General features: G+C 37.7%; 1 pseudogene; it reads left to right on the top strand.

Annotated features, from left to right (window-relative positions):
- The first annotated feature begins 4,486 nt into the window (after positions 1-4,486).
- Positions 4,487-5,062, top strand: LOC119525674 (annotated as a pseudogene).
- The last annotated feature ends 22,499 nt before the right edge of the window (positions 5,063-27,561 follow it).

Below are 27,561 nucleotides of genomic sequence, written 5' to 3'. Positions count from 1 at the left end.
TTCATAAAACCTATTGATATAATCAGTCTGGCTTATCCAAGAGGGTCATAAATCCAACATCTGGTGTCTCACTAAGGGACACATGGTGGAGATATACAGATGGAAGAGGAGAAGGCCAGGTGAACACAGAAGCAGTGGCTGGAGTAATTTAGGGGCAAGTCTTCAATGCTGACAGTCAGTAGAATCCAGAAGAGGTGAAAAAGGATTCAGTCCAGCAGGATTTGGATGGGACATGTCCCTGTGGACAGCTTTATTTTTGAATTTGAGACTCCAGAAGCATTAAACTATAAATTAATGATATATTAATACACGTAATTTGTGATTATTTGCTACAACAGATACAGGAAATTAATTCAAGCCATCAGCTCATGCCTGTACTATTGTCTGCAGCTGTGTCCATGTATGCCACAGGGATAAGGGGTTGAAACAGAAAATATATGTTTTTAGAAGACTGAAATATTTGCCATCTATCCCTTTACATAAAATGACTGCTGAGACTTTCTCTGACAAGTTGAAGGAAGGCTCTGAGTATTCTACCAGGGTTTATAGCTAGAAATGAAAATGTCATGTGAGTTTGAATTGTGCATGTCTTTATCCCACATGCAAAGACTGAATAACTCTACCTGGAAGATGTATGTCATGAAAGATTTTTTCTCTTTAACTAGAATTTGGTTTGTTTTAACCCCTTTTCACATGCAGCACCCAACCACTTTCTCTAGGGACTATCCACAGGGTTTACACTAGATTTCAACATGAAGGTTCAGGGATATCCTGCATGAATTGTGTGTGGACATGGGACATTGCCAAATCTCTGTCTGGAATGGGGACTCACTGTTGCTCACAGCACTTTAGAGGCTCCTGTAGTGGTCCTTGTGGTATGCGCTGCAGGAGAGGGCTTATCAGCAGGGTAAGGTCATTTTCAGGAGGAATGGCTCCATTGATAGGAAAGGAATATGCATCTGGCCCACAGCAAAATAAATGGGGACAGAATAGATATAAATATTTCCTTTTTTTATGGCCCCTGGGCCTCCAGGGAACACAATTGCTGACTGAATAGAACAAAAAGAAAAACAATATATTTAATATCTTGCTTTGAATATTCAGCGTCCAGATCCCCAGAGATGGTAAATTCTCCCCTCTGTATGGCTCCAGGTACAGGCTAAAAGCACCCTCACTGAGATTCTGAAAGTTGTCCCTCCACTGCTGAGAGGCAGCACCTGCACATATTGTACAGAGGAGGACATTCCAGTAGAACCAAATCCATCCAATCCAGTGATGCTCTTGTGGGAAGCCAGGTTATCCACTATGACCTATGTTCATGCTTGAGAGAAGGAAAGCTGTTATTAACAATATCTGCCTAAGAACAGTCAGGGAATTAGAGAATTAATATGGTAAAGTAAAACATGTGTATTGGGGAAGTGATCAATGGCCCAAGTATTGATTACAAGTTTCACAGTATCCATAACAATTAAGCAAACCATCTTCCTAGTAGAAGCATGACCCATCCATATATCAATGCAAAAAACTTATCTCCCTCATTCTCTTTCAAAGAACACTGTGTATTGTAATGAGCAGTGTCTTCAGACAACTCTCTTCAAGAAGTAGTATCATGGATTTCAATGTTCCTGGATTGTTCCTTACTGTGGGCTGAAGACCTCACCACAGTAACCACCACTCTAGGGAGCAGGGGGCAGGGATCTTGGCCCTGACATACAAATATTCTGCATAAATCAGCAGGAAAACATGACCCAGAAAAAAATGGAACACCCAACTCAGTGACAAGAGCTTTCTGACTCCCTGGTCAAATGTGAAGTTACAGATAGCCCCACAAGGTCTGTGGCAAAAGTGGGCAGTTGGATTTTCCCTTTGACTCTCTCATCAATGATGTCCCTTGTTTTGAGTTCACACTCAGGAACTCTAAGTGGCAGTGATAGGAGGATCCTGGGTGTTCAAGGTGAAGCTGTGTGTTCAGATGGCATCTTCACATCTCTGAGTGAAGATACTAGAACCCAGTGACCCTTGAACCAATGCCTGCCTAATTCCCTCTAAGGGTGTAGGAGCTGCAGCTTGGGGCTTCTGTCAATATTTACTTGGTACATTCTTCAAAGTTGATGTAACAATCTAAAGAAGAAAAGCTCTGGTAAGATGAAAAACATTTGTAGTTGGGGATTCAATCAATGGGCTGAAATTTTCACCATGCAAGTCAAATTGTGGGTTGGACCTTTTAGATTATTTCCGTGGAGATGTGACCCTACCCACTGAGGGTTGGTCTTGAATAGTTTACTGGAGTCTTTTAATAGAGCTCATACAGAGAAGGAGTCAGAGACATTTTGGAGACATGCTAAGGTATGTAATCCAAATTTTCCCTGGTAGAAGCAAAGAACTGAAACAGAACCAGATGCTTGGAGATGCAAACAGGAAGAACTTTGGAGATATTAAGCTAAGAGATGAAGCCCAGAATTTTCCCCAAAAAAGCTGATTGAGAATTCACTGATGCTTAAAGAGAAAGCCACTGGAATCAAGAGCTGAAAGCAACACAACCTGGGAGAAAAGGGCCAGCAGATGGCAGCCACATGCCTTCCCAGCTGACAAAGGTGTTCTGTATGCCATTGGCCTTTCCTCAGTGAAGGTATCCATTTGTTGGTGCCATAGTTTGGAGACTTTTATGGCCTTAGAACTGAAATTTGTGTACTAATGTATCCTCATTATAAAAACCAATCCATTTCTGGTAATTTGCATAATGACAGCTCTAGCTAACTTAAACAATGGCCATTTGTTATTTTCCCAGAAATGTAAGCATGGCTCAGTATAAGAAAATCAATCAATATAATGCATCAATTAATAAAAGAATTAGAAAAACACATGATTACCTCAACTTATACAGGAAAGGTATTCAAACTAGTCATCATCTTTTCATGATAGTAACTCAGAGAAAATAGGGAATATAAGGCAACATCCTATTATAATGGTGAAAGACTGGAAACCTCCTTTTTGAGATCAGGAACAAGATGAGGATGCACTAATATTAATTAATTAATATTAATTAATGTTTCACAAGTTCCAGCCAGAGCAATTCAACAAGAAAAATAAATAAAAGCACCAGAATGTGAAACGGAGAATCCAACTCTCTCTTTCTTAGATGGAATATACAAGAAAGCTACTAGAACTTATAATGGAATTCAGAAAAGATGCAGTTGTGAAGGTCAACACAAAAATCAGTTTTTTTCTACCATCAGTATTGCCCATTTTGTAATTAAATCAAAAGAATATTTCAGTTTAAAATAGTCTCAAAAAATAAAATATCTAGGAAGAAATTTAACCAAGGAGGTGAAAGCCTAATAAACTGAAAAATCTCAAAACACTACTGAATGAAATTAAAGAAGACCTAGATAAAAGGAAAGGTGCATATCTCTTGTTCATGAACTGGAAGATGTCAATACTATACAAGTGTTATACAGATTCAATAAAATTCCTATCAAATTTTCAGCTAACATTATTTTTCTTTAGAAATTAAAAAGCTCATCTACAAATTCATATGCAATTGAAAGGGGCCCATCTTAGCCAAAATAATTTTAAAAGGAAGAACACAGCTGGAGATCAAATACTTACCAAATCCAAAACTTATTACAAAGCTCCAAAAATCAAAACATACATTAGTAGCATAGGAGAGACATTAAACACAATGGAATAGCATTGAAAGGTAAGAAGTAAACCCATATATTTCTGGCCCATTGGCTATTTACAAGGATGTGAGGTTCATTGAATGGAGATAGAATATCACCTTAATAATGGTACTGGAAAAACTGGATTTCCCCATGCAAAATAATGCTGTAGGATCCCACTTCCAAACATACAGCAATTTACTCAGAATGGTTCATGAATTCAACATAAGACCTACAGCCATACACATCTTAGAGAATACATAGGGGTAAATGTTTATGACATTGTATTTGATAACTGAGTGATGGATATGATATCAAAGAATAAAAGAAAGTATAAAAGAAAAAATAGATCAAATGGATCTTCTCAATATTAAAAACTTTGTGCATCAAAGAATATTACCAAGAAGTTTCAAAGATGACCTACAGAGAGGAAATAGTTGCAAAATACAACTCTAATAGGAGTTTAGTATCGAGAATATGTTAACAATTCTGGGATTCAACAAAAAAGAGACAAAGACAAATTTAAAATGGGTAAAGGACTTTAAGAGTCATTTCTGTAAATAAAATTTTTAAATGACCTATAGGATTTTGGAAAGATTCTCAACATCATTAACCACTAGGAAATTCAAATCAAAACCACAATAAGATTTTACTTCACTCCCACATGGATGTTTATTTTCAAATCATATAGGGTACTTGCTGTTGTTCATGGACACATCACACCAGGCAGAGTTTGCAGGGTCTTCTGAGGAGCCTTGAGGAGCTTGCAGGTTAAGTTTCTGTGTGGAGACACTGGTGGTGGGACTCAATTTAGCAGTGGAAAAATGAATCATTCCCACCACACAGGGAAGAGCTCTATGGACCACAACATTACCATGTCACCCTCTCACCATCACCCAACATCTTCAGCCTCACACTCCCATGGTGGAGGAAATGGCAACATGATTATAATGATGCCTATGACCTTCTACTTTGGCTTTGAGAAAGTGGAAATACTATTTTCTGGTTTGGTGATCAATACAGCTGGGGAAATGGCTAGAGCTTTTGTGGCAGTGTTCTTACTAGCAATGTTCTATGAAGGAATCAAGATAGCCTGAGAGAGGTTGTTGCACAAGTCACAGGTCAGCATCCATTACAATTCCATGCCTGTCCCAGGGCCTAATGGAGCCATCCTTATGGAGACACACAAAACTGTTGGTTAGGTGATGCTGAGCTTTCCTCACCTCCTGCAAACAGTGCTGCATATTATCCAGGTGGTCATCAGCTACTTCCCCATGCTCATCTTCATGACCTTCAATGGGTACCTCTGCATTGCTGTGGCAGTGGGAGCCAGCAGGGGCTACTTTCTCTTCAGCTGGAAGAAGGCAGTGGTGGTGGACATCACTGAGCACTGCCATTAATGTCAGACTATATGTTGTGGCCTTATTGATTGCAGCAGGAAGCAGGATAAGCCTGGAAAACATGATTCCTACTCCAGTCATCCCTTCTTGTTCCTTGTCTGCACACATACACATCTACTCAACAGAGGTTTAGTGTGCACTCTCTGAGATAAAGTGGTACCTCTCCAGGCTGTTTTTTGTTTGTTTTGTTTTTTCTCATTAGCTGGGATTCCCATTTCTCTTGAGGAGAAGCCATCCATGAGATGTTCTCTCTTCTGCCATCATCTTAGAGCCAATTTATATGTTCTTGTCTAACCCAGGTAGCTTTATTTTCAATGACTTGATCACCTGCTTCCTGTTTTTAAATCTTTTGTTTATTTAACAGAAAATATGGGGATTTGAAGAGTTCTTTCTGGGTCAGTGATGGAAAGCAGTTATTAACTTCATCCAGGATTGATGGTAGCTAGGAGAATTCTTGCTCAACTAAATCCAGAACACAAACTTAATGTTAGGAAATAAGTTCCAGTTTTTGGACTGAATGAGTTGGAAATACATGGTGCCTTTCCTTATGTGTGATGTGTTGCACTGAAATCTTTGGAGTGTGCAGAGGAATGGTTTGAGACTAAATACAGGCCTGGAACTGGCAGAAATGTGCATTCTTCACTGACTCATCACCTTGTCCTCCCACTTGACATTTTGATTAGAAGGAACTTGTCAATCAAAAGGGAAAAAGACAATCAATTTGAGAAAGTAGAAATAGATATTTTAAAATAAAACCATGGGCATATTACTTTGATTTGGTACCTTGCTTTGTCACAGCTGAATGAAGCAAAAGAGCTTGAATCATTTTTTCCCATTGACTGTTTGCATGTCTGCCTCTAAACTAGCAGGTTTCAAACTGGCATGCATTAGAATCATCTGGAGGGATTGTTAAGGCACTGATTATTGGGCCTCAACCCCAGAGCCCCCAAATTAGCATTTCTAACAGGTTCCCAGGTGGTCTGCTGATGGTCAGGGACCACACTTTGACAATCTTTGCTTTACACTACAAGAGTTTGTTCTAGTTTGCTAATGCTGCCAGAATGCAAAACACCAGAGATGGGTGGCTTTTATAAAAGTGGATTTATTTGGTTACAAAGTTACAATCTGAAGGCCAATGGAGGATGGTCAATGATGTCCAGAAAACCTCTGTTAGCTGGGAAGTAACATGGCTGTCATCTGCTACAAGTTCTGTTTTCAAAATGGCTTTCTCCCAGGATGTTCCTCTCTAGGCTGCAGCTCCTCTTCAAAATGTCACTCTCAGTTGCTCTTGGGGTGTTTGTTTGCTCTTAGCTTCTCCAGAGCAAGAGTCTGATTTCAATGGCCATCTCATCTGGAGTGCCTGTGCTTTCTTCAAAGTGCCTCTCTTGGATGTGGCAAGCTGCTCCTTCTGTCTGAGCTCATATATAGTGCTCCAGTAATCAAGACCCATGCTGAATGGGTGATGCCACACCTCCAAGTAAATTATCTCATCAGAGTTATCACCTACATTTGGGTGAGACACATCTCCATGGAACACTCAAATTACAATCTAATCAACACTGATACGTCTGCCCACACAGAATTACCTCAAAGAATATGGCCTTTTCTGGGGGATATAATACATTCAAACCAGCACAGAGTTTACCTGGTGGGGTGAGCTCCCTGATATTGGGCCCAGGGAGTTTGAATTTTCTGATTGGTATGTGGTATCTCTGGGTTTAACTCAAGTACTATATCCTTCTGGTCAATTATTTAACTATTCCACAGACATTTATTCAGCTCCAACTGTGTATGTGTGCCCGAGCACATGTGTTCAAAGGGCTATATAGCTAAAGTAGATTTTATCAGCACACATGAAAACATGGGTCCTTCTTATTTAAAGATCTGTAGTTTCTTGGAAGTAGAGAGGGACCAGTGACCTGCAGTGTAAACCAACTGGTCATTGGCCCAAAGAGCAAAAGCTCAGCTGTTCTCCTTGGAGAGGCTGAAGGTGTGGTCTGCTGATGGCCAGACTTTCCTCAGCCCCCAACATCCATGCCCACACTGGGCAGATCCTCATCCTCCATGTGACCATCTTTGTTGCTCTTGGGGGCTTAATTAGATCACAAGTGGCCAAAACCTTCCTTCTTAATAAAGAATCACATTAGACTTTTATTCTGTGTGGTTATAATTGTACACTGCAGTCTTGTTCCCAGTCTAAACTATCTCTGAATAGTGATTCTTCCCTTGCTGGACTATTAAATCCTGCCCTCCTTGGTGCTAGACTCCAGTTGTGCCTCAGGGCAAAGAAAACAAAACACAGTGATCCTGTTAGCTTCTGTTGTCTTTTTCAGTTTCTACTTTCTCTATGAGTGCAAGTTAAATATGGGAGAGTGATGAATGTGTACTTCTATGGCTTTGAACCAAGAAAGTGATATGAGCCTACTGGATAGAGGTTCAAATTCAGGAACCAACATTTAGAGATTTGCTTTTCTCTCATTCCACCCCTTGCAATGCTGTTACTTAGCTCAGCTAAGCATGAAGAGAATGAATGACAGGCACAGAAAGTCCAACATGAAGGTGTAGAGGCTATTACTGTCTCAGAAGACAAGGAATAATAAAACCATGGGAAGCTAAATAAGAGCCAATGTCTAATAGTGGCCCTGGTACTCTCTAGAAAACTTGGCCTGAACTGCCATAAGATACCCTTCCAGAAACAGGACTTAGTAGTAAGGTAAAGAAAACTCAAGACTTGTTAAGACAAAGTGCTATGAATTTGAAACTCACAGAGAAACATTGGTTTGGGATAGGTCTTCAGGATAGAGAAAATCATGAAAAACTTGCATTTCAGAGATTTTTAGACTAGATTGCCAAAGCATGAAGCCAGTGAATGAGAAAATTTTAAAGACTAAATTCCATTGTTTCTGAGCTCTTGGTGTGTGGCAATAGAATGATCTTATCAACATTCATTTCTGAATCCCTGTTCATTTGGAATTTAGTGCCTGGCTTCTTTGTTCCTTTTAGACACAAATTTTTCTTTTTGTCCCTCCCTGTTCACATCTATTGGGATACACCATCCCCATTTCTTTGGCCCCTTATTTTGTTCTCCTTTCCCTTTCTGTCTTTCAGTGGTTTCCTTATCTCATCAGTCTAGTTTTTTAAATCTGCCTAGCCATCTTGATACAGTAGACATTGCTACACAGTGAAAATAGATACCAACACAAAAGTCCTAAAACCTGCTTAAGCATGTTTCAAGGGGCAATTGGCCCACTGGAATTTCTGTAAAGCTAGGTAAAGGGTTTGCATGGTACTACCCCCACAGTTACAGAATCTTAGGTGCTGTCTGCAGTCAATGATGGAGGAACACAGCCCAACCCATCCTGATTACCCATTAAAGGGAAACCTCACTGGGCCCATGAGGGGATTAGATGTTAAGGGTTCTTCACTACTTATATGGTAGAATTGTCTGGAACTCCTTTTTAGGCTGTGGAGCACTGGTCTTGGGTTCTAGCCACAAGGGGCTCCTTATAAGGAACTGGGGGCAGGAGGTACACTTTCATGTCATTTAATTTTAATCCTGCACTCTCCAGTAGCTTCTTTCAGAAGATAGATTGAAAGATACAAAGTTTGCATTTGATACAATGCCTTAATCACTGGGTCTACAATTAATGTTGACTGTTTTAGATTGTAAGCTCCTGGAGAGCAGTATTGCTGTAGTAGGGATATTTTAACAGTGTCATGTGTAAAAGAACAAAATAAATACTTTGATTTTGTGATTCTAATAAAAAAACAAATAGGGCAAATATTTGTGAGTCTATGGAGAAATTTCTCTTCTGAAAGGCATGATTTGATCAGGAGGATTGAAGAGATTTTTGAACCTAAAGGAGATAAGGCAATGGATGGCATAGTATATTCATAGGATAGTCACTCAATGTTTATAGTGAAATTTAGAGAAATAGAAAATATTTGTTTTGATAAGCAGAAAGATTCTTATTTATTTTCCACTAACATACAAAACATGCAAGGGAGTCCTGCAGACCCATGCATAAAAACTCTCACACATACAACTGAAGATTTCTTACTTCATTAAGTAGATTAAAACACCGAGACAATTGTTTTCTAAAGAATACAATGCTTCATTTAAAATTGTTATTTATCATATTTAAGGTCATATCTGCTTCTATGGCAAGTTCTAGTTCTTGTAAATGGTCAAAGTATTTCAATTTCTACACTGAGTCTTTGAGCCCTGCAATTATAATACTTCTTTTGCCCTAGGACAAACAATTTATTTATGGCATAATTTAAAAATATTTTCAGATTCATCTTTATGTATTTATTCCTCAGACTGTAGATGTAGATATCAACTTATGTGTGAACACAATGTAAAATACTGAGGCTGTTGCACTTGAAATTGGGCTGTGTAAAGCAACAGTTGTAATTTACATATAGAGGCTTGTAAAACAAAATGAGGAGAACTGAGGATTGAGATACAGATGTGGAAAATGCTTTAGACTTCCCATGAAGTGGCAAGATTGCATGTAAGATATTAATCTTGCAGTAAGAGAAAATGATACCAGCTAGGGAACCACTCCCAGCAGCCCAGCTGCAAATATATCAGTATGTCATTGATGGTGTCAGAACAGAAAAATGGGACAATCTGTTTAAGTCCACAGAAAAACCATGTGATTACATTTGTGTACAGAAGGACAGCTGCAACAGAACTAAGTATTGTAACAAGAAATGCAGGTCCCAAGAACTAGCAGAGTACAAATCTAGGGCTTCATGATGACCATGTAGTGTAGGGGTTCACAGATAGATATGAAGCCTTGATAGGTCAAGGTGGTCAGGAGGAAGTTGTCCAACCCTGCAAAGACTCTGGAAAAGGACATCTGGGTGAGACAGTCTCAATAGATTATGACTTTGCTCTGTGTCTGGATGTTAAATAGCAACTTTGGGACAGTCGTAGAGCTGAAAATCATGTCACAAAAGTAGAGATTTTCAAGTAAGGAGTACATGGGTGTGTGGACATGGCGTTCAGTGATGTTGGCCAAGAAGATAAGCAGATTCTCAAAGTTAATGTTCAGGTAAAGGGACAGGGACAGCATGAAGATGAAGGGTTATATTTCTGGTTACTCAGAAAATCCCAGAAGAATAAATTCTGGCTTTTTTGTTTTATTTCCTCACTGTATTTGGAGGATATGACTATCAGGTAAGAGAGAAGGGATATGACTAAGTTTTACAGAACCTGGCATTACCAACCTAGCAGAAATTGTATAGATTACACATTACTCTCAAGAAATTCATTTCTGTATTTGGTTTATATATCTAGTTCCCTTATGTTGTTTTCTAGTGCCATCTTTTATTGGGAAATCCTGACCCACTGACAGTTTTTTATTCATCCAATCAAGTAATTAGTATTCCAAAATATAAAAAGTAATGAAACAAGAAACAAATTAATATTCCACAGAGTTCATGAACAATATATTCATTCATTTGAAGAATATATGTTGAGGTCTGAGTTTGTGCCAAACAAATCTAAGTAATGTTTTTACAGGGTTGAAACAAAAAAGTAAAAAGAATATGGAGAAAGAATGTAAGCATATAAAAAAGAATCATATAACGTGTCAAAAGTTGACAAGTGCTAAAATGAAAATAAATCAGGTTAAAAGAAGAAAGTGATTGGGTATGTTATTTTGTACTGCCTCTGGAGACAAGACAAGGAGAATATGGAACATTTGTACAGAGACCACAAGGTTGAGAGGGCAGGAACCATGGAAATATCTGGAAAGTGTGTTCTTAGTAGGGATACAGCAAGTATGAATATCGTGAGGAAAAGTCTCATTGCACACATTCAAGACCAACAAAGAATCCTACGTGGCAAGATGAAGGAGCAAGAGGGAGAGTGATGATGAAAGGGACAAGGAATTTTAAAGAATGAGGTTGCCTTAATGTGGCTGAAAATTCAGGACTTAGGGAATCTCTTATCCACATGTGCTACCTCATGCACATTATTAGGGTGAAAATGCATCCTGTGAATTAAATGAATCCTCACTTAAATACATCTTTATATTTGTGTTACAGCTTCTGTATTGTAGAAAAAAATTGAAGAACTTTAGCCCGGACCATCCTTCTCCAAGCACTTCCACACTCTGCCAAATGCACACCACATTCACACACAAGTACACATGCACACAACAAAACACACTGACACACACAACACACATGCAGGCACAAAGATGGACACACACATACACAACACAACATGGCTTTGCAGGATTATCTTAATGACATGCTTTGATCACCCAAAACCCTGATTGGCCAGAAGTGAAATCAACATGAAATTACAAAGTCAGGTCATCTGCACAAAATATTTAGAATTGGTACCCACAAATTTCAGTTGAACTAGGGGACTGTTTTTATATGGACATTGTATACCAAGTATTTAAAACCATGTTTTAAAAATTGCTCAAGAAACAAAGATAGAGAAATGAACTTAACTTGAGGGGAAAAAAATTATGTAAGTTCAGGTCACCCCTGAGTTAATCTGATGAAGAAAAACTTTCTGCATTCCTGGAAGTATTCTAATCCTGGTTATATTTCTGTAATGCCAACAAAAACTAATAAAGACCAAAAATCAATTTATCAAAAGACAAATCAATGATATCTATCACTAATATGTTCATACAATATGAAGACATTATAAAGAGTGAATACATAACTGTAAAATGTGGAAAGGGAGTAAATCAACAATTCATAAAAGAAAATGTAACAAGTAACACAATGTTGGGATTTTTACATGGAATAGGAGAAAAATTTAAAAATAATATTAAGTACAAAGTTTTGGAATCCAACCAAAATGGTTTTCAATATGAGGTCATCATATCATTCAAACAATTTATGTTCTTTGAATTTAATAGGAAGAGCACCATTCCAGGTCTTAATACCCTAATAACTGCATAGTGGTATTCTGATTTGAATCTGTTTTGTCCCATACAAAAGTCATGTTCCTTAATGCAATCTTTTGGGGGCACACCTAGTTTTTGGATTAGGGAATAACTTTTGATGAGGTAGTTTCCATGGGAATGTGACCCATCCAAGTATAGGTGAGACCTCTGGTTAGATCATTTCCATGGAGTTGTGACCCCACCAATCTACTGATTAGTTCACTGGAGTACTTTAAGAGAGCTCACAGAAAGAAGGAGAACAGAGAAGCTGAGAAAGACATTTTGGAGAAAAGCTAAGATATGTAATCCAGTGTTGCCTCTGGGAGAAGCTAAGGGCTGACACAGACCCAGATGCTTGGAGATGCAGACAGAAAGGTGTTTTGAGATGCTAAGCTAAGAGATAAAGCCCAGAGTTTGTCTTGAAGAAGCTAAGAGAGAACTCCCAGATGCTTAGAGAGAGATATCCCAGGTGCACCAAGCAGAAAAATGAGAAGCTAAGAGAGACAGAGGCCCAGAGATATATTGGAGAAAGTCATTTTGAAATGAAACCTAAGAGTAAAGGACCAGCAGACACCAGCCACTTGTCTTTCCATCTGGGAGATATTCCAGGTGCCATTGGGCTTTCTTCAGGGAAGTTTTCCTCTTGTTGATGCCTTAATTCCAACATTTTCATGTCATTATAACATAAATTTATAACCTATTAAATATCCTTTATAAAAGCCATTCAATTTCTGGTATTTTGCATAACAGCAGCTTTAGCAAACCAGAACAAGTGGTATATATCTTCACCAAAAAAGTGGGAGTAGTGATACATCCTGCAAAGATGCCTGATAGAATTAATCAATATATATGAAAAGCTTAGAATAGTTCCTCCCTGTTATTAAGTTTGCTCTGCTGAGAAAATGGGTCTGAATTTTCATCTACCTCTCAAATATTTCCATTCCATCCACACTTCAAATTACCAAATTCCACTGCCTTATTTTGGTCTTTTATCATTCCTCCCAAGAACTGCATGCTGGAAACCATCTAGCCCAATATTCACATTAATCCAAAGATAGTTTGATGTTAAAAAGGCAATTATCAAATTCCATGACTTGGAACCTCTGTTACTCCCTACAGGAGAATTAACTCATCATTCCTTTCCTTGAAACAGAAGCTTGGCTGTCCGTGGAAGAACTGCCAGTGTTCCCTTTCTCTGCGTCATGCTATCACCTGAAGTTTTCTCTAAGATATTGAGCTTGACTTGCATCTTCACCAGCATGTTATATTCCAATACTTGGAAAATAAATATGCCTGCGTCCTTATGGTCAAGGTGTCCATCACTGTTTGACTTATTTTTTTTACTCCTTATCCTTCCGGAAAGCAAAAACTCCTGGTTCAGGATAACCTGGATAAATTTCCTTTCTGAACTTTATTGTTTACATCTCCACAGAAAGACAATGGCTTATTTCTTGAACTTAACTTGGATAGTAGGGACTGTGGTTGTGAGTTGCTTTTGCTGTATGTGATAATTTTCTCCTTGCTCGACTGTGAGCACTTTGAGAGATGTGATAATATTCTACATACATTACAATCCCCACTTAGGTAATTTTGATGGATTTTAATAGAACTGAATAAATATATACTGTTTCAATGTTGCAAGAATGTGATTTCACAGAAATTACCAGTGAAAGAGAAAAAACAGAGGAATACTAAAATAAATGTAGAGGGAATTTTGGAGGCATGCTTTCTACATCCTGATATTAGAACATATATATAAGTTCAAAACTATATTTTGTAAATATTAATTAGAAGAGAATGAGTGGAACAAATTAACAAATAGAGTGCCTTTCACATAGTAAGGATACACAAACAACAGTTTCATGAATCTGTGCATGTGTAATGTGTTTATGTGTGTGTATGTGTTCATGTGTATGCTTTCATTGTTGAAATATACATATGTTGAATATATATATATATATATTATTTGGCAAAGAGCAAGTAATTTGGAAGCTAGGGATGGATTAAAAATAAATATAGACTTTCCTCCAACCTTGAGACTCCCCTGCAGGGACTGGGAATGAAGTTGAGACACTCTCTCCCAACCAATCCAACCCCTCCTCTCCCAGCTAAGGGATGATCAGTTATAGGACTACCTCCTGCTTTTGAGCCTAGTCAAAAGACATCTCAGCAGCCCAGACCTAAAGATCTGTGCTAGGATATGGTCACCAGTATCTACCAAAAAAGAAAGCCAGAGGAATCACATTTGAGTCTGAATGTGGGAAGAAAACAAAGACCATAACTTAGAGCGAGTGTGAATGGACAAGATTCCCTCAGTCAGCCTCTCACAGAGTGGTTTACACAGTTGACAGTGTGTCCCTGGTGACAGACATGGCACGTTTGTTTTTGTTATAGAAAATATTTCTGAGGGTGTTCCAGGCAGTCCACACTGTGACAAACAGACCACCCCCAGAGGAGAACATAGAACCCATGATTAGGGCCATCAGTTGTCTCAAAAGACAGGCCATGGAACCCTAGTGACTCCGGACTGAGTGGCTGTCCCCTTCCTCAGTCCAGACCACCTGTAATAAAGACACAGCTACTTTGAAGCTGCAAGGAATCTGACTTCAACAACTTTAGTTTAGGCATTCCATTCAGAGGGCTCTCCATTTTCAGGTAATGAGAGGTTGAGCTCTAAATAACTCCTGTGATGTGTTAATTTTTCAACCTGATATTTCTGCTCTAATAGGTTCTTCTAATGGTTCCTAAATTAAAGGCTACAAAGGAAGACTAGTTTGGTTAAAATCCAACACCTAGGGGGTGGAAGCCATAAATATCCTTTCCCTCCTAAGGAAAACCTTGCAGTTTCAGGTCTTTTCCAACCCAATTAAGTGTGAAGTCCTCACTCTCAGAAGCTGTTTTTTATTTCCTGTGAAACAATCCAATAAATCAATATTAAGTAATTTCCAAGGAAATTCTTATTCCAACCACTCCTGAAGAAACCAACTTCTTTGAATCTGGACAGAATATTTAAAACTCACAAAGACCTATCTTGACAGAAAATGCATTAAGGTGGTTTATTATTACCCTATTTTGTTTTTGAGAAAAAAAATTCACTGAGACTAATACCTCATAGGTTTTTATGTTGAGATGCTAATCATGTTGAGCATCTTTTCATGTATATTTTCTCTGGAGAAAAGTCTATTCAGATCTTTTTAATCTGGGTTGTCTTTTTGCTGTTGAGTTACAGGAATTTTAAAATTTCTGGATATTAAACCTCTATCAGATATGTAGCTGTAGCTTTGAAATACTTTCCCCCCTTCTGGAGGATTTTTACTTTCATGATAAAAACCTTTGATGCATGAAAGTTTGAAATTTTTATGATTTCCCATTGATTTATTTATTTTTTCTTTTCTTGCTTATGCTTTGGGTACAAAGTCTAAGAAACCATTGCCTAACAAAAGGTCCTGAAGATGTTTCTTTATGCCTTCTTTTAGGGGCTTTATTATTTTGGTTCTTATAGTTAGGTATTTGATCCATTTTGAGTTGATTTCTGTATATTGTGTGAGGTAGGAGTCCACCTTCATTCTTTTGCCTATGGACATCCAGCTTTCCCAGCAACAGTTGTTGAAGAGACTTTTTTCCCAGTTGTGTGGACTTGCCACCATGGTCAGCATTCAGTTGGCCATAGAACTGAGGGCTCATATATGAACTCTGAATTCAGTTCCATTGGTCTACATGTCTGTCCTTATGCCAATACCATGTTTTCTTTTTGTTTTTTTTTAATACCATGTTGTTGTGTTTTTTTTGGTTTTTATAACAGGGGTTTATTTAGTTACAAAGTTACAGTCTTAAGACCATAAAGTGTCCAAGGTAAGGCATCAACAAAGGGTACCTTCACTGAAAAAAGACCATTGGCATCCAGAAAACCTCTGTTACCTGGGAAGACATGTGGCTGGCTTCTGCTTGCTCCCAGGTTGCATTTCAAAATGGCATACTCCAAAATGTTGCTCTTGGGGTGTTTGATCCTCTCTTAGCTGCAGTTGCTCTTCAAAATGTCATTTTCAGTTGCTCTGCTCTGCTCTGGGTCTCTGTGGCTCTTTTTTTTTTTTAAAGCAATTTTATTGAGATATATTCACATAACATACAATCATCCAAAGTGTACAGTCAGTTGTTCACAGTATCATTATATAGTTGTGCTTTTATCACCACAATCAATCTTTGAATGTTTTCATTACTCCAAAAGAAAAAAAATTAAAATAAAAAAGAACATCCAAGATATCCCATCCCCCTCTTCCACTCCATTGTTCATTTACTTTTTTTAAAAAATACAGTTCAATTGAAATATATTCACACACCCTACAGTCATCCATGGTGTACAATCATTCACAGCACTATCATACAGTTGTGCATTCATCACCAGAATCAATTTTTGAACTTTTTCCTTACTCCAGGATAAAAATAAAAGCAAAAAGAATGCCCAAATCTTTCCATCCCCTCCATCCCACCCTACTCTTCATCTAATTATTGTCCCCATTTTCCCACTCATTTCTTCACACACTGGATAAAGGGAGTGCGAGTCACAAGGTTCTCACAATCATAGTTACACTGTGCAAGCTACATTGTTACACAATTGTTTTCAAGAATCAAGGTCACTGGGTTGGAGTTCTACAGCTTCAGGTATTTCCCTCTAGCCATTCCAACAAACTAAAAACTGAAAAGTGATATCTATACAGAGCATAAGAATACCCCACCCAGTGACTTTTGACTCCATTTGAAATCTCTCAGCCACTGGAACCTTGTTTTGTTTCATCTCTCTTCCCCTTTTGGTCAAGAAGATTTTCTCTGTCCCACAGTGCTGGGTCCAGACTTATCCCCAGGAGTCATTTCCCGTGTTGCTGGGGGGACTCACACCCCCAGGAGTCATGTCCCATGTAGGGGGGAAGGGTAGTGAGTTCACCTGCTGAGTGGGCTTAGCGAGAGAGAGGCCACACCTGAGAAACAGAGGCTCTCTTGGGGAGACTCTTAGGTACAATTATAAGTAGGCTTAGCCTCTCTTTTTCAGCAACAAGCCTCACAAAGGAAAGCCCCCAGATCGAGGCCTCAGCCCACCAAATTGGCAGCCCTCAATGTTTGCAAGAAAATCAGGCCATGCTAAATTTTTGCTTGCCTTGCTTTTTTTTTGGCTTTTTTTAATAATAAATTTTATTTTGAAATAAGTTCAATCTTACAGGAACAGTTGTAAAAACAGTACAAACCCCATACATAGAACTCCATCAAACCCTGACTCCCCTGCCCCAATACCCTGATCCATCACCTTTAAGATCCTATCACACCACTGTCTCTTTCTTTCCCTCCCTCTCTCCCTCCCTCCCTCCCTAACACCATAATCTATTGCTCTGTCCTCTGAACATATGAGAGCAAGCTGCACATATCTTGAACAAACAATATAATTCACATATACCTTTCCCATGGACAAGAACATTATTTTATGCAATCTCATTAAACGCAGCTAAGAAGTTCAAGGAATTCAACATTGATATAAAGCTTACATTCTGTATTTCCTTTTTTTCTTTCCTTGTGTCCCATCAGTGTCCCTTTGAGCCTCCTCTCCTCCAACCTCAGATCCCATCCAGAATCACCCTTGGCATTTAATTGTCATCTATTTAGACTGTCTTATTTTTTTTTCCATTGTGGAAAGATGTATATAGCCTAAATCTTCCTATTCCACCCCTCCCTAGCATTCCATTGGTGGGATTAACCACATTTAAAATGTTGCAATGCTATCACCTTCTGACCATCCATTTCTAGAAGTTTCCCTTCACCCAAACAAAAACCCCTACTCTCATTTCTTAACTCCCCATTGCCCCTTCCCCCACTTCTTGGAACCCCTACTCTACTTTTCAACTCTTTGGTCATATTCTCTGATATTCTCTTTGTGTTTACCATGGGGCTTAAATTTAACATCTTAAATCTATAACAATCTTGTTTTTCTTTGATACCAAATTAACTGCAATAGGACACATAAGCTGTGTTCCTATACTCCTCCATTCCCCCACCTTTATGTAGTTCTTGTCAGGAATTACATATTTTACATTGAGTCCAAAACCACAAATTTATCATTACAGTTTACGTATTTTAGATTTTGTGGGAAGTAAATAGTGGAGGTAAAATAAGAAATACAGTAGTATTGGTTTTTATATTTCCCATGGAAATTTTTATTTCTTCATGTGGTTTTAGTCAATTGTTTAGTGTCCCTCCCTTTCAGCCTGCACAATTCTCTTTAGCATTTCTTATAGGACTGATCTTTTGGTGATGAAGTCCCTCAGCTTTTGATTATCCAGGAATTTTTCATCTTCCCCTCATTTTTACCCTCCAGTTGTTTGTGAATTTTCTAAGTCTCTGATGGTTATTGACTTCTATTTGTATTCCACTGTGGTCAGAGAATGTGCTTTGAATATTTTCTATATATTTTTTAATTTATTGAGGCTTGTTTTATGTCCCAGCATATGGTCTATTCTGGAGAAAGATCCATGATCACTAGAGAATAATGTGTGTCCTGGTGATTTGGGATGTAATGTCCTATGTATGTCTGTTAAATTTCTCTATATCTCTCTCTCCTTTCTTTGTTTTTCTGTCAGTAGGGCTCCCTTTAGAATCTGAAGTAGGGCAGGACTTTTATTGGCATTTGTTTATCTGTGAAAAATCTAAGCTCTCCCTCAAATTTGAAGGAGAGTTTTCTGGATAAAGTATTCTTTGTTGTAAGTTTTTTTCTCTCTCAGAATTTTAAATATGTCATGCCACTGCCTTCTCACCTCCATGGTGGCTATGGAGTAGTCACTACTTAGTCTTATGTTGTTTCCTTTGTATGTGGTGAATTGCTTTTCTCTTGCTTTCAGAACTTGCTCCTTCTCTTCAGTATTTGACAGGCTGATCAGAATATGTCTTGGAGTGGGTTTATTTGGATTTATTCTATTTGGAGTTTGCTGGGCATTTATGCTTTGTGTATTTATATTGTGTAGAAGGTTTGGGAAGTTTTCCCCAACAATTTCTTTGACTACTCTTTCTAGACCTTTACCCTTCTCTTCCCCTTCTGGAACACCAATGGGTCTTAAATTTAGACACTTTATTTTATCTATCATATCTCTGAGATCCATTTCAGTTTTTCAATTTTTTCCCCATTCTTTCTTTTGTTCTTTCATTTTCCATTCTGTGGTCTTCGAGGATGCTAAGTCATTTTTCAACCTCCTCTAATCTTGTATTATGAGTATCCAGAGTCTTTTTAATTTGGCCAACAGTTTCTTTTATTTTCCTAATATCTTCTATTTTTTATTTACTCTTGCAAGTTCTTCTTTATGCTCTTCTAGGGTCTACTTTATGTGCTTTATATCCTGTGCCGTGTTCTTGTTCATGTCCTTTATATCCTGTACCATGTCTCATTGTTTGACTTTAGTTCTTTGATTAATTGTGCCAAGTACTGTGTCTCTTCTGACATTTTGATTTGGGTGTTTGGGTTTGAGTTCTCCATATCATCTGGTTTTATCATATGCTTTAAAATTTTCTGTTGTTTTTGGCCTCTTGGCATTTGCTTTACTTGATAGGGTTCTTTCTAGATATGAAAAATTCCAATTTTTTGTATTTGTCAGTTATACAGCTTGGTTGTGTACACTTTAGCCAGAAGATGGTGTCCTTGAGTCACCTATTCCTCTCAAGTCAGTTCTCCCCAAATTTGTCTTTGTGGAGTGTGGGGATCTGGTTCTTGTGGGTTTCAATTTGTGCATTAAGTTTGGGTGTGTTGTTAGTGCTGTCCATCCTGAATGTGGGGTGTGTCTGGCTGGTTAGGGAGGCAGGGTAACTTTAATAATCAAACCTCCCAGGTGTTCCCAGAGATTTAAGGCTGTTGCAAGATTCTAAGCCTTCATTTCAGTCTTGCCGCAGATTGTCTCTGCTGCTGACCCACAAGTCCTTGGTATTGGCATAGGGTTCCTGGGATTGAGTGGGTCTCCCTTCCCAGCCATGGTCTTCAAGGACCTCTGCTGAGGGAAGGTTTTGCCACATCAGAAGTGCATGCCAGCCCTCCAGGGAAGCCCTGGGTCACTCAGCCATGCAGGGGCATTCCCAGCCTACTGTAAAGATGGTTGAATGGGGTGTGCTAATTTTCCTCTTTTCACACAGCTCTGCCTTCCCAGCTCCAGTACATTTAGCTGTGGGTGCACTAAAGGCCACTGTCCATGGCCAATATTGTGGCATGTGCATGGTGCTGTGGGAGACACTCTCCATCACACTGGGTTTCTTGGTGTAGCTCTGGGCTTTAGCTCTGGCCCTGAGCAGGAGCATTCCAGCCCACCAGGGAGATGGCTTCAAGGGACACAATTTCTTTCTCCTTTTGGCTCCCCTCTGTCCCCATGGCCCTGAGGAAATCAGCATGGGCTATCCTCCACAACAGATACTGAGAAGTTGGCACAGCCCACTCCTGCTGTGCTCCACTGTGTGGTTCTCACTGCCATAGCTGCAGCCAATCCCTGTTTTTATTTCTAAAGAAATTGTCCATCTCCAAATGCCAACCCACATTTTCCTCACACTGTAGCATGGCTGCTGTACTTTCAGCCAGCTCACTCACTCATTTCAGAATGCAGAATCCCAGTTTCACCAAATGCACAGTCCCTTTGGATTTAGCAGACATTGCCTGGCTGGTGCATCACTGGAACTGGTGTTCTTGGTCACTTTCTGGCTTTTATCTAGTATTTTTCATGGAGGTGTTTTTTTGCCCTGTCTCACCTAGCCGCCATCTTAGGTTCTCTCAGGATAAAGTTTTCACCATCTCTACAAGCAATGAAGCCATTCTCACCAGTCATTTAGATCCAAAGCATTGACTTGGTGTGATGATGCAACCACTGTTGTTCTCTCAAGAACATTGTTTTTCTATTTTCAACAAAGTGGAGAACAAGGCTCCTTGGATATGAAACCATAATCACTACAGCCATTGGCTTAATGATGCATTTTTATAATCAGTTATGAATGACCTGCCTATAATGTATGTTAAGAGGAGCCATTTACTCCTTCATTTATAAGAGTTTTGTTAATTAAAAGAAATATATTTAGATCTTTAATGCAGCAATATACGAGCATAAATGTCTAAGGGATGGTCTTAATGAATTCTTATGAAAATCCATGCTATAAGAGCAGTACTATATTTGATCAAATACCATATTCATAGAAATGAGTAGGGTAAAATAGCTAAGTACCTGCCTAAACTTATAAAATATACATGGGATGGAATATTGTTTGGAACCCTGTAAAGATGTTTCCATTTCTCAGTCTTTCAGGCAGTGGTTCCCAACCATTGGAGATTCTGGTACCCTTCTGCTGTACAGCAATGTCTGGAGATATTTATGGTTGGTCAACTAGTGAGGGAGGGGTACCAATAATGAATAAATATCAGGGATGCTGGTAAGCATCCTACAATTGTGTCACCTGTTCCAAATCATGAATACTGCCCCTATAAACACCAGTATGCAAATGTCCATTCATGTCCCTGCTATCAGATCTTCCAAGTACATACCCTTTAATGGGTTTGTAGAACATTTTGACACCAAAATACTTAGTTTCTTGTGGAACCACCACACTGTCCTCCAGAAAGACTACACCATTCTACATACCCAACTGTAAATAGCTGCATCACTCTCTCCATATTTTCTCCAGGATTTTTCTCCTTATTTATATGTTTTCCTATAATTTCATAGAGATATATTCACATACCATAAAATTATCCCTAGTGTACAATCACCATTCATGGTATCATCACATAGTTGTGCATGTATCACCACAATCAGCACTTGAACACATTGGTTACTATGAAAAAAAAAAAAAAAAAGAAAAAAACCAATTAAAAAAGAAAAATAAAATATCATACAATACAATATAATAGTAAGGTCAGATGACAGCACCATTACCAAGAATTCCATATCCCTCCCTCATATCACCCTCTCATACATGTTTGGTTTTGGTATATTGCCTTTGTTACATGCAATGGAAGCATTTTATAGTGTTACTGTTGACAATTGTCTCTATTTTTCTTTGGTTGTACTTTCCCCAATAATGACCCTTTTGCAACACTTTTCATGGTTACCATTCATTTGTTCTCCCCCATAAAAAACATTTTTATATTTGTACATTTAGTCACAATCATTGACAACTCTAGCTTTTGCTAAGTAATATAGATCCAGTCTTTATCTTCTATCTTCACCTCTAGTGTCATTCATGGGTCTAGCCCTTTTCTTTTAGCTTTACTTACAGACATCTTTGTTCAGTGTACATACAGTATTGTGCTACCATCAAACATTATTATGCTCTCTATTTATGGATGTATACAATCAGTCCTCTTGAATATCCTGTAGTCCTTCAACATCAATTGCCTGATCTCTACCCTCTTCCAATCTCCTGGTAACCTGTGTTATCAGTTTTTAACTTTCAAAGTTTGCTCATTAATGTAGTTCATACTAGCGAGAGTATACAGTATTTGTATTTTTGTTTCTGGCTAACTTCACTCAACAGAATATCCTCAAGGTTAATCCACATTATTATATGTTCCAGGACTTTGTTCCTCATACAGCTGCTTAATATTCCATTGTGTGTACATACAACAGTTTATCCACTTGTAACTTGATGGGATTTGTGCTGCTTCCATCTCTTGGCAATCATGAATAATGCTGCTATAAACACTGATCTACAAATGTCTGTTCATGTCTTAACTTTCAATTCCTCTGAATATATACCTAATAACGGAATAGCTTGGTCATATGGCAAATCTTTCATTGCTCACAGTTTGGGTGTAAGGTCTAGCAAACCATCTCCTATTAATAGATCTTTAAGATATTGCCCTACATTTTCTTCTAAGTGTTGTATGGCCTTAGCACTAATGTTTAGGACTTGGACCCATTTCAAGTTAGTTTTTTTTGTATAAGGTGTGATATAGGAGTCCCCTTTCTCTCTTTTGGAAATGCATATCTGGTTCTCCAAACACCAATTATAGAAGATGCTGCTCTGTCCCAGTTGCTTTGGCCCAAGAGCATTATCAAAAACCAATTATGCATAGATGTGAGGGTCACTTTCTGATTACTCAGTTCTAGTCCATTGGTTGGTGTATCTATCCTTATGCTAGTACCATGATGTTTTCACCACTGTAGCTTTGTACTATCTTTCAAAATCAGGTAGTGTGACACCTCCCACTGTGTTCTTCTTTCTCAGGATATTTTTGGCTATTTGGGGCAACTTGGCCCCCCAAATAAATTTGGTTATTTGCTTCTCTGTTTCTGCAACATAAGTTGTGGTGATTTTAATTGGTATTTCATTGAATCTATAAATCAGTATAGGTAGAATTGATATCTTAAGTATATTTAGTCTTCTACTCTATTCACACAATATGGTCTGCCATTTTTTTAAGGTCCTGTTTGATTTATTTTAGCAGTTTCTTTTAGTTTTCTCTATATAGTTCTTTTATGGCCTTGGTTAAGTTTATTCCTGAATACTTGATTCTTTTGATTGCTATTGTAAATGGAATATTTTTCTTGATTTCCTCCTCTTGTTGCACATTACTTGTATAAAGGAACACTACAGACATTTGTGTGTTGATTATGTAGCCTGAAACTTTCCTGTATTCATTGATTAGCTCTCATAGTTTTCCTGGATTTTCTACATATGGAATCATGATGTCTTCAAACAGTGAATGTTTTACTTCTTCCTCTCCAATTTGGTTGACTTTCATTTCTTTTACTTGCCTAATTCCTCCAGCTGGAACTTTCAGAACAATGTTGAATTACAGTGGTGACAGTGGACATCCCTGTCTTTTTCCTGATCTTAGAGCAAAATCTTTCAGTCTTTCATCATTGGGTATGATGCTAGCAATGGATTTTTCATATATTGCCTTTATCATATTGAGAAAGTTCCCTTCTGTGCCTATCCTTTGAAATGTTTTCTTTAAGAAAAGATGTTGAATTTTGTCAAATGCCTATTCTACATCAATCAAGATGATCGTGTGTTTTTTTTTCCTTTCATTTTTGATGTGGTTTATTACATTAATTGATTTTCTTGTGTTGAATCATCATTGCATACCTGGAATAAATCCCACCTGGTTGTAGTTTATAAATCTTTTAATGTGCTGCTGGATTTGACTTGCATGTAATTTGTTGATGATAATTTTCTTGCATGTAATTTGTTGATGATATACTTTTCTTTTGTAGTATCTTTGTCTGACTTTGGTATTAGGGTGATGTTGGTTTCATAGAATTAACTAAGTAGTTTTCCCTACTCTTCAATTGTTTGGAAGAGTTTGGACAAGATCGGTAGTTATTCTTTCTTGAATGTTTGGTTAAATTCAAATGTGGAGCCATCTGATCCTCAGCTTCCTTTTTTGGGAGATTTGTGATGACTAGCTCAATCTCTTTACTTGTGATTGGTTTGTGGAGGTTTTTTATTATTTCTCGAGATAATGTTGGCTTTCATGCTTTTATGGGAAGCTGTCCATTTCATCTAAGTCACCTAGTTTCCTAGCATATTGTTGCTCACAGTATCTTCTAATTATCACAGTTATTTTTCCATGATCAGTAGTTTTGTCTCATTTCCCATTTCTGATTGTATTTATTTGCATCTGCTCTCACCAGTTTTTTTCTGGTTACCCTACGTCAGAGTCCATCAATTTTTTTTTATTTTACCAACGTACCAACTTCAAGTTTTGCTGATTCTATTGTTTTCCTGTTCTCAATTTCATTTACTTGTGCTTTAATCTTTGTTATTTCTTCCTTCTGTTTGCTTTGGGGATAGTTTCCTTTTCATTCCCTATTTCCCTGAGGTGAACATTTAATTCATTAACTATTTTTCTCTTTTTTTCTATTAATATAGGGGTTTAGTGCAATAAATTTCCTGCCCAGAAATGTCATTGCAGTATCATGTGAGTTTTTATATGTTGTGTTTTCATTGTCACTAGCCTTGAGGTATTTACCATTTCCTTTAATTTCTTCTTTACTCACTGGTTTTTGAAGGGTGCATTGCTTAGCTTCCATATATTTGTTAATTTTATGCACTTCTGCCTTTTATTAAATTCCAACTTCTTTCTTTATGATATGAGAAAGTGTTTTGTATAATATCAATATTTTTAATTTGTTGAGTAATGCTTTGTGACACAACATGTAGTCTATCCTAGAGAATGTTCCATGAGCCCTTGAGAAAAATGCATATCCTGCTGTTGTGGGGTGTATTGTTCTATAAATGTCTGTTATGTCTAGTCCATTTATCATACAATTCCACAACTACATTTTTTATTGATCCTCTGTCTAGATGTTTTATTCATTGATGAGAGTGATGTATTGAAGTACCCCACTATTAATGTGGATCTATCTACTTCTCTTTTCATTTTTCTCAGTGTTTCCCTCATGTATTTTGGGGCACTATGGCCTGGTGCATAAGTATTTATGATTTCTATATTGTCTTTATGAATTGACCCTTTTATTAATATATAGTGTCCTTCTTTGTCTCTTTTAACTGTTTTACTTTTGAAGTTTAATTATCTGATATAGATATAGCTGCTCCCACTTTTTCTGGTTGTTGTTTCTTGAAATATCTTTTTCCAACCTTTCACTTTCAGCCTATTTTTGTCCTTGGGTCCAATGTGAGTTTCTTATAGATAGATTATAGTTGAGTACTGTTTTTTTAACCTTTCTGCCAGTCTATGTCTTTATATTTTGGGAGTTTAATCCATTAACATTTAGTGTTATTACTGTAAGGTTGGCACTTTCTTCTATCATTTTGTTTTTTGTATTTCACATGTCATCTCTTGTTTTTTTCTCTCTCTCCTTTTACCCTTTCTGATAGTCTTAATTTCTACACTCTTCCCAAACCTCTCCCTTCTTTATTTTCCTATCAGCCTTTAGCACTCCTTTTAGTATTTCTTGTAGCACTGGTCTCTTGTTTACAAACTCTCTCAGTGTCTAATTGTCTGAAAATATTTTAATCTCTCCCTCATTTTTGAAGAATGTTATTGCTAAATATAGAATTCAGGTTTGGCAGTTTTTCTCTTTCAGCATCTTAAATATATCATACCACTGCCTTCTCACCTCCATAGTTTCTGTGGAGAAATCTGTATGAAGTCTTATTTAGCTTCTCTTGTAAGTGATGGATCATTTTCTGCTAGCTGCTTTCAGAATTCTCTCTTCGCCTTTGATATTGGACCACTTGATCAGTAAGTGTCTTGGAGAAGGTCTTCTGGGATCTATTCTTTTCTGGGTATGCTTTACTTCTTCAATTCATGATTTTATCTTTCAAAAGGGTTGGGAAATTTTCATTGAATATTTATTCTATTATACTTTCTGCCCATTTTCCATTCTCTTCTCCTTCTGGGACACCCATAGCACATATATTCATGTGCTTCATGTTGTCATTCATCTCCCTAAGACCCATCTCATATTTTTCCATTCTTTTCCCATCTCTTTTGTGGGTATGAATTCAAATGTCTTGTCTTCCAGTTCAGTGTTCCTTTCTTTTACCTGTTCATATCTACTATTGTACCCTGCATTTTGTTTTTCATCCCCTCTACTGTGCCTTTCATTTGTGTAAATACTGACATTTGTTTTTTCAAGCTTATGAATTTTTCTTTATGTCCATACAGTATCTTCCTTCAGTTCACTGAATTGATTTTTGAATTGACTGAGAAGATTTCTTTGAACATTCCTAATTAGTTGTCTCAACTCCTGTATATCAGTTGAGCTATCAGTTTTTTTCCTTTAGCTCATCCATATTTTCCTGTTTCCTAATATGACTCATTATCTTAGTCTGGGCATCTGATTTTCTTGATAAGCTTTTTCTGGAGCTCATTTTCACTCTTTACCTAGGGTTTTCTTGTTGATATTCTTTGTTCTCTACCCTTTGGTGTTCATTTCAACTTATCCTAGACCTCTAACTTAGCTTCTATTTATTTCATCAGAATTTTTCAGCTCTTGTTTTTCTGTTTCTTGCCCTGCCTCTATGTAACATTTTTGTGAGAGGATCTCCTCAGAAATGTTCAACTCCAATGAGGTTTACTTAATTCATAGGATCAGATTTGATTGAAAGAAATAGATGCTCTCACATGACTTTCAAAATTCAAAAGCTAATTTTATTAGTATTAGGAAAATTAATGAAATAAAGAAATTAAGTGACTAGAATTAAAGGTCTAACTCAAACATTATTGAAAGAAATTAAATGATTAGAATTAAATGGCCAACTCAAACATTACAGAAATAGAACAAGAGGGAAAGAATAAGAATACATCACCAGTTGGGCAGCAGCATCTATGGATTTAAAAAGCAACACACTGGGAAGCCTTTCACTTTACAGCAGCCCTGGGAACCCTGAAAATGTATTCATCAGCCATACAAAATGCATTCACCTTGTAGGTGAAGGCTTCATGAAATCCAAAATGGGCTTTCCCTTTTAAAACCCAAAATAAATTTGTCATAATTATGTGAAATCCTGAAGTTGAAGCTGGCCAGACATCATGTCTCCAAGGCAAGACTCCCCCATGACATTATTGGTGTTATTTCAGATGCTTTGTTTCTAAGGATATGG

This window comes from Choloepus didactylus (genome assembly GCF_015220235.1).
Source record: "Choloepus didactylus isolate mChoDid1 chromosome 25 unlocalized genomic scaffold, mChoDid1.pri SUPER_25_unloc2, whole genome shotgun sequence".
NCBI classification, from domain to species: domain Eukaryota; kingdom Metazoa; phylum Chordata; class Mammalia; order Pilosa; family Megalonychidae; genus Choloepus; species Choloepus didactylus.
This window is presented reverse-complemented; position numbering and strand designations above follow the sequence as displayed.